Source organism: Diadema antillarum, unplaced genomic scaffold (assembly GCF_040938485.1).
Source record: "Diadema antillarum isolate AM-2024a unplaced genomic scaffold, OU_Dant_1.0 scf00000001, whole genome shotgun sequence".
Classification (NCBI taxonomy): domain Eukaryota; kingdom Metazoa; phylum Echinodermata; class Echinoidea; order Diadematoida; family Diadematidae; genus Diadema; species Diadema antillarum.
Genome location: NW_027270890.1, coordinates 3,841,102 through 3,856,544, shown reverse-complemented (window position 1 = coordinate 3,856,544; position 15,443 = coordinate 3,841,102). Strand labels below are relative to the sequence as shown.

Below are 15,443 nucleotides of genomic sequence, written 5' to 3'. Positions count from 1 at the left end.
AGCAAAGTTAATTTTCATTGTGTTTAGGTATACTCTGCTCTTGACTATGTTATTGTTTTGTTCTCTTTGCATTTTTGTTTAAATTCGTTTGCAGTGTACCATGTAAGATTCAATTATAAGGACTACCGAAAACTTCCTTGTCTGCAAAGCCTTGTCAAGTGAAATTAATACGAGGACAGAGTTCTACTTCTCGAAATAAACGGTCATTCACATTGATTTTCGCTTTGTTGCAAAACAACAAGCCTCCCTATCACGCATCGCACAATCGAGCATATACATTAAACAACAATGTACTGGTAGCTGTTTATGCTCCTATCTAGGCCTTTATGAAATGCCGCGAAAAAATTTCATAAATCTCATCTAAAGTCGTATTAAAAGGTACAATACAACATTGCCAGCAGTGATTTAAAAGAAAAATGTTGAGATATCACATTTGATGCATATGTGTAGATCAGTTGTATCACAAAGCATCCTACTATGTAAAAATTTTCCAATAAAGCCTAAAATATAAGGAGGTATCACTGATTTTCTCAATAAACCATAACTGTAGGCGGTTTAGTCTTGAAACTTTTTTTTTACTATAACTATTGTTCACATTTTGTATATTTAACAATACTCAACATAAAGTATACTGATTACATTTTTTACAGTGGTTGTTTCTATCCCTAACTCACATTTTAGAACTGTTTTGAAGAAGTATAGCTAGGTTTTTGTTTCGTCTGCAAATGGTAAATTATGCCTTTAAAGAAACGTTCTATATGCATGAAATGAGAGCACACGTAAAATGAAAAGCACGTTGGAAAAGTCCCATGAAAGATCTTGTATGTAAGTACGGATTTGACGTTATTGTGATAACAAGAAATATTTCAAAGTGACTTTGTTTTTACTCCATGAATTAACGTTCAACGTGTCTACACGAAAAACAAAGCAGGAGAAACTCCGAGAAGCACTAATACCTCTATGCAAATTGAAAATAAACAAATTTATCTATCAGTCTTATTTTTCGGTTCTAAGTTATTGACAGTAAGATACCAAAAAAAAATGTAAAGTTTATTTGATGAAAATCAGTTTAGGAATGGCTGAGATATCCATAAACAACGTGGTCTTTATATGGTTTTACAAGGACCTTTATGTTCTAGATTGTTATTTGAATATCTCAGCCATACTTGCAATTGATTTTCTTCAAATAGACTTTCGATTTCTCTTAGAATGTATATGCTCTTTTTTCTTTATATAAATTCAAATTCAAATTTATTTCACATGCTAAAAAGAAAACATCACGTTCATCTCAGAAGAGAAAAATACATACAAACATAGCACGTGAGGGATCAGTAAAGGCCGTATGAAGCCTATCGAGGCCGACTCCTTTACAAACAATGAATAGGACGCAATTTACATCAAATATACATTAAGGAACAAAAACAACAAAGAAACATCACAACAATAAAAAAAGGGGAAAGTGGCAAAATTATTACAATAATTGCTCAATTGCACTGTGGATTACAAACATTTTGTATTTACGTTTAAAAGATGACAGTGTTGGACTCCATTTTGATAACAGTTTGTAACTCATTCCAGCATTTTGCTCCAGTGTATCTAATTATAATCTTTGAGAACTTATATCTGTAAAAAGGTAAACATACCTCATTGACACGTCTAGTGTTGTAGGCATGGATTGCACTATTTGATATAAACGAGTTACGGAACGTGACAGGTAAGACACCTTTAAAGTATGGAAACATAAATGTAGCCACTTGTAATAGCACAATATGATCAATTTTCAAAATTTTCAATTTTTTAAACAGTACTGCAGTGTGTGCAAACGGATTTACATTACAGAGTATTCTTATTGCACGCTTTTGTAACATTAAAACACGATTCAATAAATATAACGAACTATGACTCCATGTTATTGCACAATACGTTAAATGTGGGGAAATGATTGTATGGCACATGGTGAAAAGAATCTTTAAAGGAAATATATGTTTCAGATAATTCATGACACCAGCAATTGTACTTATTTTGCTACAAGGTGTTAATATCATCAAAATGACCTTTCCATGTTAAACCCTCGTCAATTGTAGCACCAAAGCATTTTACTCTATTGACCTGCTTGATTTTGACGTTACCTATATATATTTGTGAAAGATCTTCCTCTATTTCCTTATTCTTTGTCTTAAATACCGTATAACATGTTTTATCAATATTTAATACCACACGATTTGCAGTAAACCAAGAATACACTTTCTGCATTTCTGAATTAATCATATTGTTAACTTCGTGCACCTCCCGGCCTGAGAAAAATAGGTTTGTATCATCTGCAAATAACATAAAAGTTTAGATTACAAATTAGGGCTTACAAACTGCAAATCATTAACAAATATAAAAAGAGAAGATGACTCGGTACAGAACCTTGTGGAACGCCTGCATTCACACGGCACAATTCTGATTTTGTATCATTTGCAATTGTGTGCAATTTGATAAATAACCTTTAAACTAATTCAAAACATTTCCTCTTATTCCATAATATTCCAATTTCATAAGTATTCTATGATCTATACAATCAAATGCTTTTGTTAAATCTAAAAATATTCCGACTAAAAATTCATAATTTTCAAATGTATTTTATATTCTTTCGATCAATTTAAGTAGCGCCACATACGGAGAATAACCATGTCTAAACCCAAACCGCTGATGATACAAAATATCATTGCTGTCAATAAATGATATCAATCGAGCATAGACTAATTTTTCAAACAATTTAGTAAAAACTGACAATGATATTGGCTTATAATTTTGTAGCTCGTGTTTGTCCCCCTTCTTAAAAACTGGGATTACTTTTGCTACTTTAAGTTGTCGTAGGAATACAGTATCCCACTTTCCTGAGATGAATTTAATATTGCACAAAGGGGTTCCATTAAAAAACATATTAATTTCTTGAATACATTGACGTGAATGTCGTCATCACCTTTACTCTTAATTACTTTCTAATCATTTACAATATTTAGCATTTCAGATATAGTGATAGGCTTAGAAACATAGATTGGCTATAAGTATTGCGCAGGTAAGTATAAACAGAAGCAGATGAATTTAGACACCCTCTGATACAATATTTCTTCCTATTGCACAAAAATACTCATATAAATGTGTTGCTAGAGACTCTGCGGAGTCGATAAAATGGTCATTGACTTGCAATGATTCAATATGATTATTCTGCCTTTTTTATTCATTACATCATTAATAAGAGACCATGTTTTCTTTAAATTCCCATGCAAACAACTAAATTTCCTGTAATAATATTCACGCTTCCTTTTACATATTTCCTTATTAACTAAATTCCTATACTGTAAACGATAAAACAAATACATCTTTTTACACATTTTTCTAAGAGTGCTATCAAACCATGGTTTGTCATTCCTTTTTACTCTGTGCACGCACGTTTGTAATGGAAAACACTTATTATAGAACAGGAGATATTTGGCAAGAAAGGCTTCAAATTGATCATCTACATTATGCATATTGACAACGTACTCCTAGTTACAAGTATAAAGCATATTACAGAAATTCTGTACTATAGAAGAGTCATCAAAAACACGTCTAGATCTATTCCCTTCAATGTTGCTGTTATAGTTACATCTTATAATACTCGGTAGTAAATCTTGGTAAACGATCACTAACATCACATGTAAATATCCCGGCTATGACAATACTCTCGAGATTACTAACAAAAATATCATCTAGAAGTGTTGATGACTGTGTTCTTATTCTTGTGGTTTTTGAAATTACCGGAGAAAAAGCATGAAAGCGTCAACAGTCGACACAGATGACAACAAATTTACATTAAAATCTCCGACCACATAACATCTTTTTTTCCCCCTCATAATCTTGTGAAAAGGTAATTCTATGGTATGCAGAAACTGGGAAATAGATGCAGCAGGTGGCCAATATACAACAGTGACTATAGTGTTTTCACTCTGACAATATATCTCAATACAAACCGTTTCAATGTTATCATCAAATAATTCAAAATCTGACCTCTTAAATTTCAAATCTTGACATGTATAAAAACTAACTCCTCCACCACGTTTATCACGTCTATTATCTACAAATGTGTAACTGGTTAAAACGCAAAATGAACTTTCTTGTGTCCTTAGTCAGGTTTCTGTTCCAGCAATGAGTGAAAATTGGTGCCTAGAATTTTGTAAAAATGTGTCCATGTTATTAAAATTCTTCTTTATACTTCTGCAGTTAAAATGACAGATCGATAAATAGTTGTCCATATCTAAATTTTTCAAAGAATTATCAAATTGCACTGGAAGATAGTAATTAGAATTGTGTTCAAAGTATCTATTTCGAGTGTGCTGGCTTAAGTTACCATAACAAGCTGAGCACTGCCCATTACTGTCATTCAGGTTAAAATCAATTTGCCGGTCACAAGTAACACATACATGTACAGAGTTAAAAGACATTACGTGACAAACAGAGCATAGCATAAAATGATAAAAGAACTAAGAATGTAAAAAAGCCCAAGATTTATTGCACGGGTGATGCCTGGAGAATTCAAAAAATATATTGCAACGATATACTAAAAAATCTAGTGTGGTGACGGAATGTATGTACAAATTAAAAGAATTTACCTGTGTACAGTATACTTAGTTACAATCTATCCAGATCATTCGTGTTGTGGATCTGCTTTCGCATCGTCCTTCCTCCAGTTGTTTTGACAGAGACCAGGATTCTTCGGCATTATCGTGAAATTTGTCACCAGTGACAAATTTCCACGGCAGGACAATTTCGCCTTTGACATCTCGCGTATTCTGCGAGAGAGTGACTCGCACAATCGTAGTTAATCGCTGGAGGTCGCAGCGACCCACGACCGCGTTTGACTGTGTGTTTCCCTGGTTCTTTTCGCTATTTCGTCACACGCGCGATCTCATAATAATATTGTTGGGGTTTTTTTTTTTCAAAAAAATTATATATATCATAAAAAGTTTGAAATAGTTAATGAATATCAAGGCAATATTGGAAATTAAATTATATAAAAATATGAAGTATATAACGTGCCAAAAATAGCCAATATTATGACTGATTGCCATTAAACACGATAGCATCACCAAGTACTGTAACTCCATCTCCGTCGATTGACTAGACTTCCTTTTCGCACAGCTTAGCAAGCGCATAGCTAACAACTCATCATTGGTTAGCTCTTGTTTTAGTCGGGATGCTTTTTACAGGGAGGTGGGAAAATAAATCCCCCGATTCCACCTCCCTGCTTTTCACTTGCACCTGTTCAAAAATTTTGCGTCCACGTGTACTCATGTTTTCACGTGATTGATTTGCAACTCGGCAATCAGAACAACACTCAACGATTGTTCGAGGAAGACTGTAATGTGGTAAATGTACAGTGGCGGAAAAAGAAGTTTCTGTCGAATTTTTCTACTAAAGAAGTCGTGGATTGTGACGTGATCCGTCTACGCTGAACTGGGTAGCATTATAGTGGAGGAGTGCACTACCGAGATGCTTACATTAACGAAGCTGTGGTTTTTCGCTATTTACCGTTGTGTGGCTAGTCCGATATATTGTAATTGATGTAAGCGAACGTGAAACATCGGGCCCATATCAACCAGGACCGGGTAAGCTCAAAGATGATTAATTTTCCTTTTTCCGAGGTTTGGCAGAGCTTTTTGGCTAGTAGGCCTAATATTGGCCTAATATTTCAGTTTTATGCAGAAAATAAACATAAACAGGTATGCAGCCTTGTATCCAATCATAACCTACAATTACAAACAAATGCAAACTTGTGTTATTTCCCATGATGCAACGGCCACTACAGATGCAACGTAGTAACCATCTGCGGTTTGTCTTTGTGAGTAGAATTAAGAATTGTGTTTTATTCAGTATCCCTGATTTGCCATCTTATTTATATTAAGATGTAGATCTACAGTATGTCTACGAAAAATTTGCTGAAACTTACCGGCATACCGCATTCTCTCTTCAAATGTGCGTCGATCCTTTTCTAAATTTTCTGGAAAGCAATCAAGATTTTTCCTTTGAAGGCCGGATATTTACATAATCAATACAGTAGGAGTAATAGACGAACGGATAAACGACTCTGAGTTGGATCCTTGTAAATTTGACAATTGCTACGTAGTTTGTTGTTTCCGTGATCCAAGTTAATGAGTTAGGCCCTATTGGAAATCGCTATCAGATGAAGACCAGGTTAAGACGAAGTTGGATTTTGAGTAAGGATTTTCCTTTTTCTCCGACGTTTTGCTTCCTTTTTTAGCGGGAAGGACAAAGTAATCCTCGGGAAGTCGAAGTCTACTGGCGCTAGATGTAGTTGGGCGCATTTTCTTGCCGTTACCCTTGCTATTGTTTTTTCCGTTTTTTCCTTTCACTGTCCAGGTGGTAGAGCTTGAGGCAGGTGGAAAGTGGACCCTTTTAGCTACTGGGTCGGATGCTAGCGTAGGGGTAAAATCTCGTGCGTGAGCTGTAGGCCTGGAAGTTGATGGGCCAGCTTCGTCTGAACTCACTGACGGCGGCGAAGGCGAGGTAGATTTAACCGTCACATCAGACTGGACAGAAGTCTCGACAGGAGTGCCATCTTCTTCTCTCGTCACTTTCTCGCCTTTCGTGACATTCCAACTGTCAAAAAGCGGCACCCTCGTCTCCAAGTTTGGCTTTCTTCGCAGAGAGTAGTGGTCACGAACGAGATCGAAGAACGCTGATATGACATCGTTGCGATTGACCACAACTCTGTTCCGCCAGATAACTTCACACAGATGGCTTTCAAATGTGGTTATTTTGCACCCATTGATGCGGCGAAAGTGGTCCTTTGAGATTTTCCACGAGCCTTCGAATTGTATTTGTGTGGACCACTTTCTCTGCGCCGGTAGAAGTATTCCTGTACCGCTGAACGAAAGTATGTTTGTGCTCAACTGTGAAGTGATGGTAACCGCGACAGTTTAGGCTGCTGTAAGCTTGTCATCCATCGGAGTATATCGTCGACCTCTTTTCTACATGTCTCTCGATGAGAGGTACGTGAGTGGCTTCATCCCTCCTGTCGACAGGATATAGAATCAGACAATTGGAAGAACTCTCCACCATCCCAAATATCCACATCTTCAATCCGCGAAAGTCTCCACGATGGTACTTCGTTCGCCTCCCGAAAAGACTTTCATCTATTTCTACTTCTCCCCTTAGCTTCTCATCCTTCTCATAGTACAGATCGTGCACAAACTTCCTACAGTGATCCCTCCAGAAGTTCACCCAATCCACTGCCGATTCTTTATAGTCCATGCCGGACTGTATGACGCATCGATGAAGTGATGACCCTAGAAGCCATTCTCGAACAAACACCAATAATTCCCGAACGTCGAAATGAACTCCTTCAAAAATCGAAAATTTGTGAGAGCTGTAATTTGTCTCGTGCTTCCACGTGGCAGACCCCCTACACCTCCAAATTTTCTTTCTCTTTCTGCTCTTGGCGCTTACCACTTTGCATGGCCTCCCACATTTTTCGCAGAAGAAATTTGCCGCAATAAGGCCGTTCTGCTCCAACCACTTGTACAAGACAGCATCCTCTTGTGATAACAAAAAATGAAAAGAAAATGGATTCCGAAAATGGCCGAAATGCAGAGTGTAGACGCTCTCAACCTTGGTCTTCCAAGACATGATGAATACCCCGTGTTCTCCAAACGGATCCGCGAGTACGAATGGCAACAGTCACTTTCCAGCTACGTGGCGCAGTGGTGGCGTCATATGCAGACCGCACCCTAATTCTAATCATTGGCATTCATGATTATGAAACGAAAATTAAAGAGAAAAGAACCGTTTCTTACCTGAGAAGACCAGAAGACCTAAAAATATTTGAGGTCACCGTTTAAAAACTCGTAGCGTCTGGTTGTAACGTTCCATGCGTATAATTTGTATGCTCTTCCATTTTCAAACAGTCAGAATAAAACTCGAAATGACATGTGGCTGCTCGATCTCTACAGATTCCAAGCAGATCAGCCCACTCCATAAATACCTCAGGATTCAGTCCATTCATGAAGACGAGGGCTGCCACCAAACACCGCTGCCAATGTGTAATATTTTTCGTCCAGAAGTACCTTCTAATTTTCCGTGGCCATCGGCTCGCATTACCAATAATATCTTGAATGTCAGTCCTCAAAATGTAGATGTCCCGGTTTCTTGATGTCATTGTAATTTACGTGGTTACTCGACAGACACTTGCCAACAAATGCCCAACGTATTGAAAGATGAAAAGACGTTCATATTAGCTCTTCGAAGGGAGTCAAAGAAACCATTTGAATTGCACTCCAGCGCATCTCTGAATTTTATTTATGAATAACTAATGATGCGAAGAACGTCAAGCATGTTGAGAACTTCACCACATGATACTTATTTATCTGTTTTAAAGGCAAAGTGCCTCTATACATACTGACGGAATTTGTCACCACCACTTTCATACTAAATAAATCGTTGTTAATCTGTTCATTCCGTCAATCCCATAAGTACATGTACTAGTCTGTACTTTCAGATAGTTATGCTATCCAACATAGACAAATCACATCACACTCCACGATTTATTTAGTGTATGCTGCTCAAGGAAACTGGATATACTGATCGTGGAATTTGTCACCATTACTTTCCTACTAAATAAAGCGTAATTAACCTGTTTATTCCATCAACCCCACTTTTCCCTTCTCTTCAAGACCACTCTGCCACTTTCAGAATGTCTCCTATCCAACATAATATACGAATCTCACTAGGAAACTCTCTATATACTGATCGTGGAATTTGTCACCAGCCCGTGTTAACTGGCGTCCAAATCCCATATGCGGTGACAAATTCCACGATTAGTATAGCTAATCGTGGAATTTGTCACCAGCCCTTGCTCACTGCGTTGCGTTCCTATTGACCGATTCTGTGACGCGCTATGTGTATTTTTGGCATGGGCGCAGCCATAGTGGGTGTATCAGCCGACCCCCCCTCCGCACTCCCCCACCCCTCTCCCCTACATTAGCACGCGCGCAGAATGAAAAACTGCTTTAGCCAATAGGCGTCTCGTACTGAGTGCGCGAATGCTTGCTAGTGCGCGAACCTTTGTTACAAGTGCGTGATAAACATGTTGCCCGGGGGTGGGGGAGAGCAGGGGGGGGGGGGTCGGCTGATACACCCACTATGGCTGCGCCCTGTGCCTTAAAATGTCTGCTGCCCTCAACGAACCCGAATCGGTCAATAGGCGGTGACAGATTCTGCGATATTATTATAGGCCCTTTAGACGAGTTATAACAGAAACTCTCGACCAAACTCTCTGTCGTTGAATTTATTCACCATATGCAGGCCATTTCCGAACTAAATAAATCGTAATTAACCTGTTTATTACATTAACCCCACTTTTCCCTTCTCTTCAAGACCACTCTGCCACTTTCAGAATGGCTCCTATCCATCATAAACGAATCAGAGTAGGAAACTCTCAGCTGGCGTCCAATTATCAACTAATCGTGGAATTTGTCACCAGTCCGTGTTCACTGCGTGGCGTTCCTTAAGGCCGTGTCACACCATTCCGGGCAGATCCACTTTGTCAAAGTGGATCTGCCGCTCAGATGCGAAGACAATTGACTCGTGTCTGATTGCATAATCACCAGCCACTTTCCAAGGAAGATATGTCTTTGTGATGGTAATTACTTTTCGCTATCCCTACTTACAAACGATGGGCGGTAGACAATGGTAAAGGCACGGGGTGCACGAATAGAAATTGCTCAAATATTGCTGAAATAGATATCAAAATTACTCGAATGTACGTGATTGTACGCTATTCTGACATATTAATTTATAAAGAACTATACAGTCAGTCCGCAGCGCGTGCGATAATGAGGCACGAACGACAATTTTATTCAGAATGACGTTTGCGCAGTTTGTGCCCTTGAGACTGACGAAATTTCGCGATACCTTGCGAGAGTTTTTGCAGAGGTCGCAACAACAGCTTTCATAGCTTTCGCAGTGCATTGTTTGACCCAGGATGGTTGGGTAGGTTATAGAGCTGATTATGCTCATTAATTTGATACCTAATTTCCCTATTTTTTATCTCAATATAGTAGTCCATTTTAGCATCAAAGTAAACGATTATTTTGCCAGTGTTCAAGAAGCCTTTAGATCATAGTTTGATGTTTTGCTAGTTCCTGTCTGGTATTGAAAATAGATCTCCGTAATTTCTTCGATTTCACAATCGTGAAACTTGAGCGAGTATGATCAATTAAAAAACGAAGAGGGGCACCATTTTTAAGGTTGTGAATTTTGCTGTTGAAAACAAGGCCAATTATGTTTTCTTACCGGAAGTGGGGAAGTGAATGAACACGCGTGGAGTGTGTTGTTGATACCCAGACAATGGTCGTGGACAATGACCAGGATTGGAATGCTTCATGAGGAATTCCACTATCGCAGCTAGTCTTTGTTCATTCTGAAATGTGGTGTGTGCAAGCACATGGAAACATGTGCTTACTTCTTTCATGTGCATGCATTTCACCCTGTGTCAAGAATTCAGACTAGCAGTGCTCAGGGCAATCCACATGAATAATTGATAAAGCATTCATGTGCCTTGCAGCAGAGCTCGGGACAGGTGGTAGCCAGGTCCATTGTTCAGGGTCATTGTAAGTGCACACTCACATACACATCATTGGTTTCTGTGTAAAGTTCAAGTTTTGTATAGAGAGTGAAAATTCGATCACAATCTGGAACCTAACATTTAAAAAAATCATGGATTTCATGAAACTAATATAGGCTTCATTTTCAAATTACCTCCAACTCAATTGTACACTATGCAGCTATTACTCATATCAATGACACTTCTATCCGATACATAGTTTTTGAACTCACAGCATTGAGTCAGCAGCCAATGGATACTACGCGATGCGACACGCCGCGTCTTGCGACAAATTTCGACCAATCACAGACCCAGAATTCCGGTGCGAACGCGAGGATAATCTTTTTAAACTCGACGCTAGACATGTCTCTGAATTTTGCTAGTTCCTGACCCGTATTGAAATTAAGATGAGAAAACTTGCCCTTATTGTGATACTATATACTTTAGCGGACATAGTCTTCACCATATTTTAGAGGGGCATGAAAGATTTCAGGTTAGTTTTTTGGCGTCAAACGTGAAGGAATATTTTTGAATACAATACCGAATTCGAGAGAGATTTTGATATTCTATATTCTTCTTTTCCGTTTGATTTTGATCATGAGCATATTTGCTAATGTTTTCTCTTTCAGTCGATATTAAAAGTGTCGAAAACTGACAAGAAATACTCGTTCTACACGGATGTATTCATGACCATGTATCTGCTCATTACGTATGCAAGCACCGCTCAGCCGTGCGTACGACTTGAATAAATACGTGCGTTTTCGCTCACGCTGCGGACTGACTGTATACTTAAAGATGATACCATATTAGTTTCATTTTGCGGAAATAAGGAGAAAAGTGAAAACCAGCTTTCCATGAGGGTAAAATTTCAAACACTTTCTCAAAATACAGCTCAGATTTACACTTTTGCACATATTTTCGAACGGAATTGACTTTTGTTTGATATACTTTATCATTAGGTGAAATTTCATTGCATTTCATATATAAACGAGCAGCATATACCCGATATGTTAGCGTTAAAAATGAATCTTCAGATTGCTCAGAAAGATAACGGCTTCAAGCATCGAACATCAAAGGCACAAATGCACCTGTGGAATTCTTTTGTCCATCCATAGAAAACTGACAGCTGATTGAATAATCATAGTCAGTTGTAACTCCACCTCTCGAACCTCCTTGGTGTCACCACTGACAGAAAACACGATATGGCCGATTCTTCCATCAAAAGACCATGCAGCGAGAATGTTGCTGTCTCTTTTTTTTTTGCTGGCAAGAAAGGCATCTTGAAGGAGCCTCCGGCTGAGGTCTGTGAGGTCTTCACAAATGCTCATACCCGAACCCTTGAGCTTCCTCCGATTTCTCAACAGCTGCTTGCGATGCTTGTAGGACGTCAGTTTCACTATGATAGCTCTTGGTCTTGCTTTTCCTGGCGTTGGTTGGGCATCGCGATCGCGATGACTGCGATCGATATCCTCAGATTTCAGGTCCACATCGATCTGTTGTTTGCCAATGCGACATACAACTGCATCTGTGTTTTCCTCGCTGGTTTCCTGCACTCCAAAAAACCTCACGCAATTCTTGCGGGAGTACTGCTCCTGTTGGTTGAGCTGGGATTGGAGACTCCTAATCAGCTGATGATCTTTTTCTGCGTTGGACTTCAGTGTGGGAGCTTCCTCTTGAACAGCTTTGACCTTTTGCTCAAGATCAAAGATCATTCCCTCTTGTTTTTCCACGCTTTCAATGAGGTGCTGGAATTTGGATTCCATCACCTGTGCTACTGCCTCTTTGATCGCTGTCAGCACCTCTTCATCCCTGAGCGCATCCTTGATGAGATTCTTCGTTGTAGTTGTTGGCATGCTGTTCACAGGCTGAGCTATTCCAGAGAACAAAGGCAGAGAGACTTGCACAGGTGGGTAGTCTGTTCAGGATTGAGTGGAATGACACCTCGGGCAGCTGTAGTGTAGTGGCAAGTTAGCTCGTGACACTCAATTGCAGCATGAAATTGGGTGAATGGGGCTAAGAAGAGTTGCTGAGGAAACTGACGATATCGGCGGACAGATTTTGGCAAGAATTTAGCAACAACAGGATAAAATGTAATTAATAAAAATCACCACAGCAGGTTCTCCAGGCACCAACAGGTCTTGTGTCACCAAGTCATGGTATTGTCAGTCTTCCGAGTAGGGAGAAATAAGTCCAAAATACGAGCTCCAAGGACCTGTTTGGCAGCTTGCTTTACTGCTCCGAGTCATATTAATTTTTCATCAACAGATATGTATCAATGGTTTCCAAGTATGAGGCAAAAAAAAAGTTAAAACCGGAATCCCCATCTCAATCAAAACTATACCCTGCCTTATACTGAAATTTTAGTCCCCGACATCAAATCATCTCGGTTTAGACTGGAAAACATACTAATGTAGCCATCAATTAATTCTGACATTGTTATTACATACAGACCCGTGTAACATACATTATAAGTGTTAATATTTGAGGAAGACAATGGAGGAGGGAAGATTAAAGGAAGAGGAATTGCGCTAAAATTGATGTACTGGCATTCCTTTTTTGGAGGGGGTGGTGGAGGGTTTAGGGAGAGATGATTGACAGCAATTGTGTGTGTGTGTGTGTGTGTGTGTGTGTGTGTGTGGTTTTTTACGCCATTTATAATGACGTAGGCCTACTTCTGGTTTTATTATTGTATGTTGTTTACGTTAAGATGATATTAAAGGGTCTGTACAGTACTGGTTGAGGTGGGGATTCATGTTTTCAACATTCCTAAGTGAGATAATGAGAAACCTCGAATGAAATATGAGAGAGCATGTAATTTTACGAAGGATTTAATGTTTATTTGATGAAAATTGATTTTCAAATGGCTGAGATATTAAAAAAAAAGTGATAATGATAAAAGGAGACAGGCCACACCTTTTATTAGGACCTCTTTGTTTCACCTTGTTTTTGGATATCTCAGCCATTTCAAAACCGATTTTCATCAAATAAACTTTTGATACCTCTGAGAATCGCATGCTCTTTGACATCTCATAGAGTGGTTTCTGAATATCTCGCAAAACGTATAAAAGCTAAATCCTCACCTCAAGTAGAACTGTACGCACCCTTTAATATATCACTACCCGTATCAGGCATCTGAGCTGTAGTTCTTCGAAATTGTATTCCCTACGTCTTGTACGCGCGGGGTTACGCGGCAGCAGGGGGAAGAGGACCAAGTTTTCCATATTTCTCGCTTTGGCAAACGCCTATGGGATTTGCGTCATAAAAACGAGGGGAATATAGCATCCGGCGCACTTGAGTTCCCAGTTAGGAAAATTTACTGTTGATGACAGTACAGTTTCTCCCTGAGTGGTTTTGCGACGAAGGGCAAATTCCCATAGGTTAACACGTAAATCTAAACGACGATCGCTGTTACTGTTGCAAAGAACAATTTTTACTACCCGGAGGTCCCCGTAGATGATCCGCACATGACAGTACCTAGCACGTATCTCAACCGTAGTCGCCCGGAGGTGCGCACGCATATTTTTTTACCCGCAACCGTGTTTAGGCCCTGTAACACCTTTCCGGGCAAGCTACCCGGGCTTGTTACGTGTAGGGATTTTCTAGCATACCGGACATTCCTGAGGGCGGAAAAGGATTTGAGCGAGTCAGCGCGTGTGTCTTACTTGCTGGACGCGTTCTACTTAAATTATACTTGCGAGTATACTGTCTGACCTTTGTACCAGTCGCGTGGGGGCTGACACCTCAGCGAAGGAATTCCTCTGATGGAATGGCTGAAATCCCACAGAATTTCATTATCTTGGCTGCATACGGGACTGCAAAGTACCTGCGTGGGAGTTGCCTGGGAAGTGCTGCCGCTAAGGGCCTCCTACTGGCGTTCTGCGTGGACCTCTCCGGGCATTCCCACGACTCACCCGGAAAAAGTTTTGGTCATGCTCAAAACTTGGTTGCGTTAAATCGGACTTGCGTGAGCATCTCCGGGCAACTACAGGCGAGATACGCGCTAGATACTGTCAGGTGCGGACCAACTGCGGAGAGCTCCGGGGAGAAAATTTGTTTCCCCGCAAGTCAAGCCGCAAAACTTCCCCAGATACGGTATGACAAGGCATGAATGAAAATTGCAAACATTCTTGTTCGCCCACTGAAAATCTTCTACGTGCTGGAAACTACCTCCTCGCCACAAGCCCGCGTAGCTTGCCCGGAAAGGTGCGACACGGCCTTAACCCTAACCCTAAGTTCTTTGAGAAGATAAAACTAGAGTCGTTGTCGCAAGAGCAAATGTCGTGTAACCATAATGTAAAGATATAACAATCATGACCAATACGATTTCCGTTTGTGTGGCCAGAAAATTGTATGCATGAAGAAAGTTTTTTTCTTTCCTCGCCAAAAATGGAAATACGGATATGTTCTCCTGTATCTGTACTGTACTTTGTCGTTTTCCACGAGTTTCCATCCGCTAGGCCTCCTGTAGAGTCCGTTGCGGCAAGAGGTGGAGCGGATGGAGCGACTGTGTACATCACAACAAACTCATGGCTCTCTGACGTTCGATGTCCGTCTCATGCTTCACACATTTGTTCCTCGTGCGCTGTGTCCTGTGGGCATGCGGATCATATTCGTTCCTTATGCGTTTGCTCGCGTTCCACTGTCCTGTACACTCAGTCTGAGTGCGTTGTTATTTCGTTTTGTTCGACCCATTTACGCTCCTCTAAAACGGAAACTCTGCAGTTTATCCACCGGTTTGGCAATTTGTACAACGGGTGAGCAAAATATCACCCGTTTCATGTATTTAAGTACGTTG

General features: G+C 39.8%; 1 pseudogene; it reads right to left on the bottom strand.

The window, feature by feature from the left end:
• Positions 1 to 6,188: 6,188 nt before the first annotated feature.
• Positions 6,189 to 7,674, bottom strand: LOC139722862 (uncharacterized; annotated as a pseudogene).
• Positions 7,675 to 15,443: the final 7,769 nt, after the last annotated feature.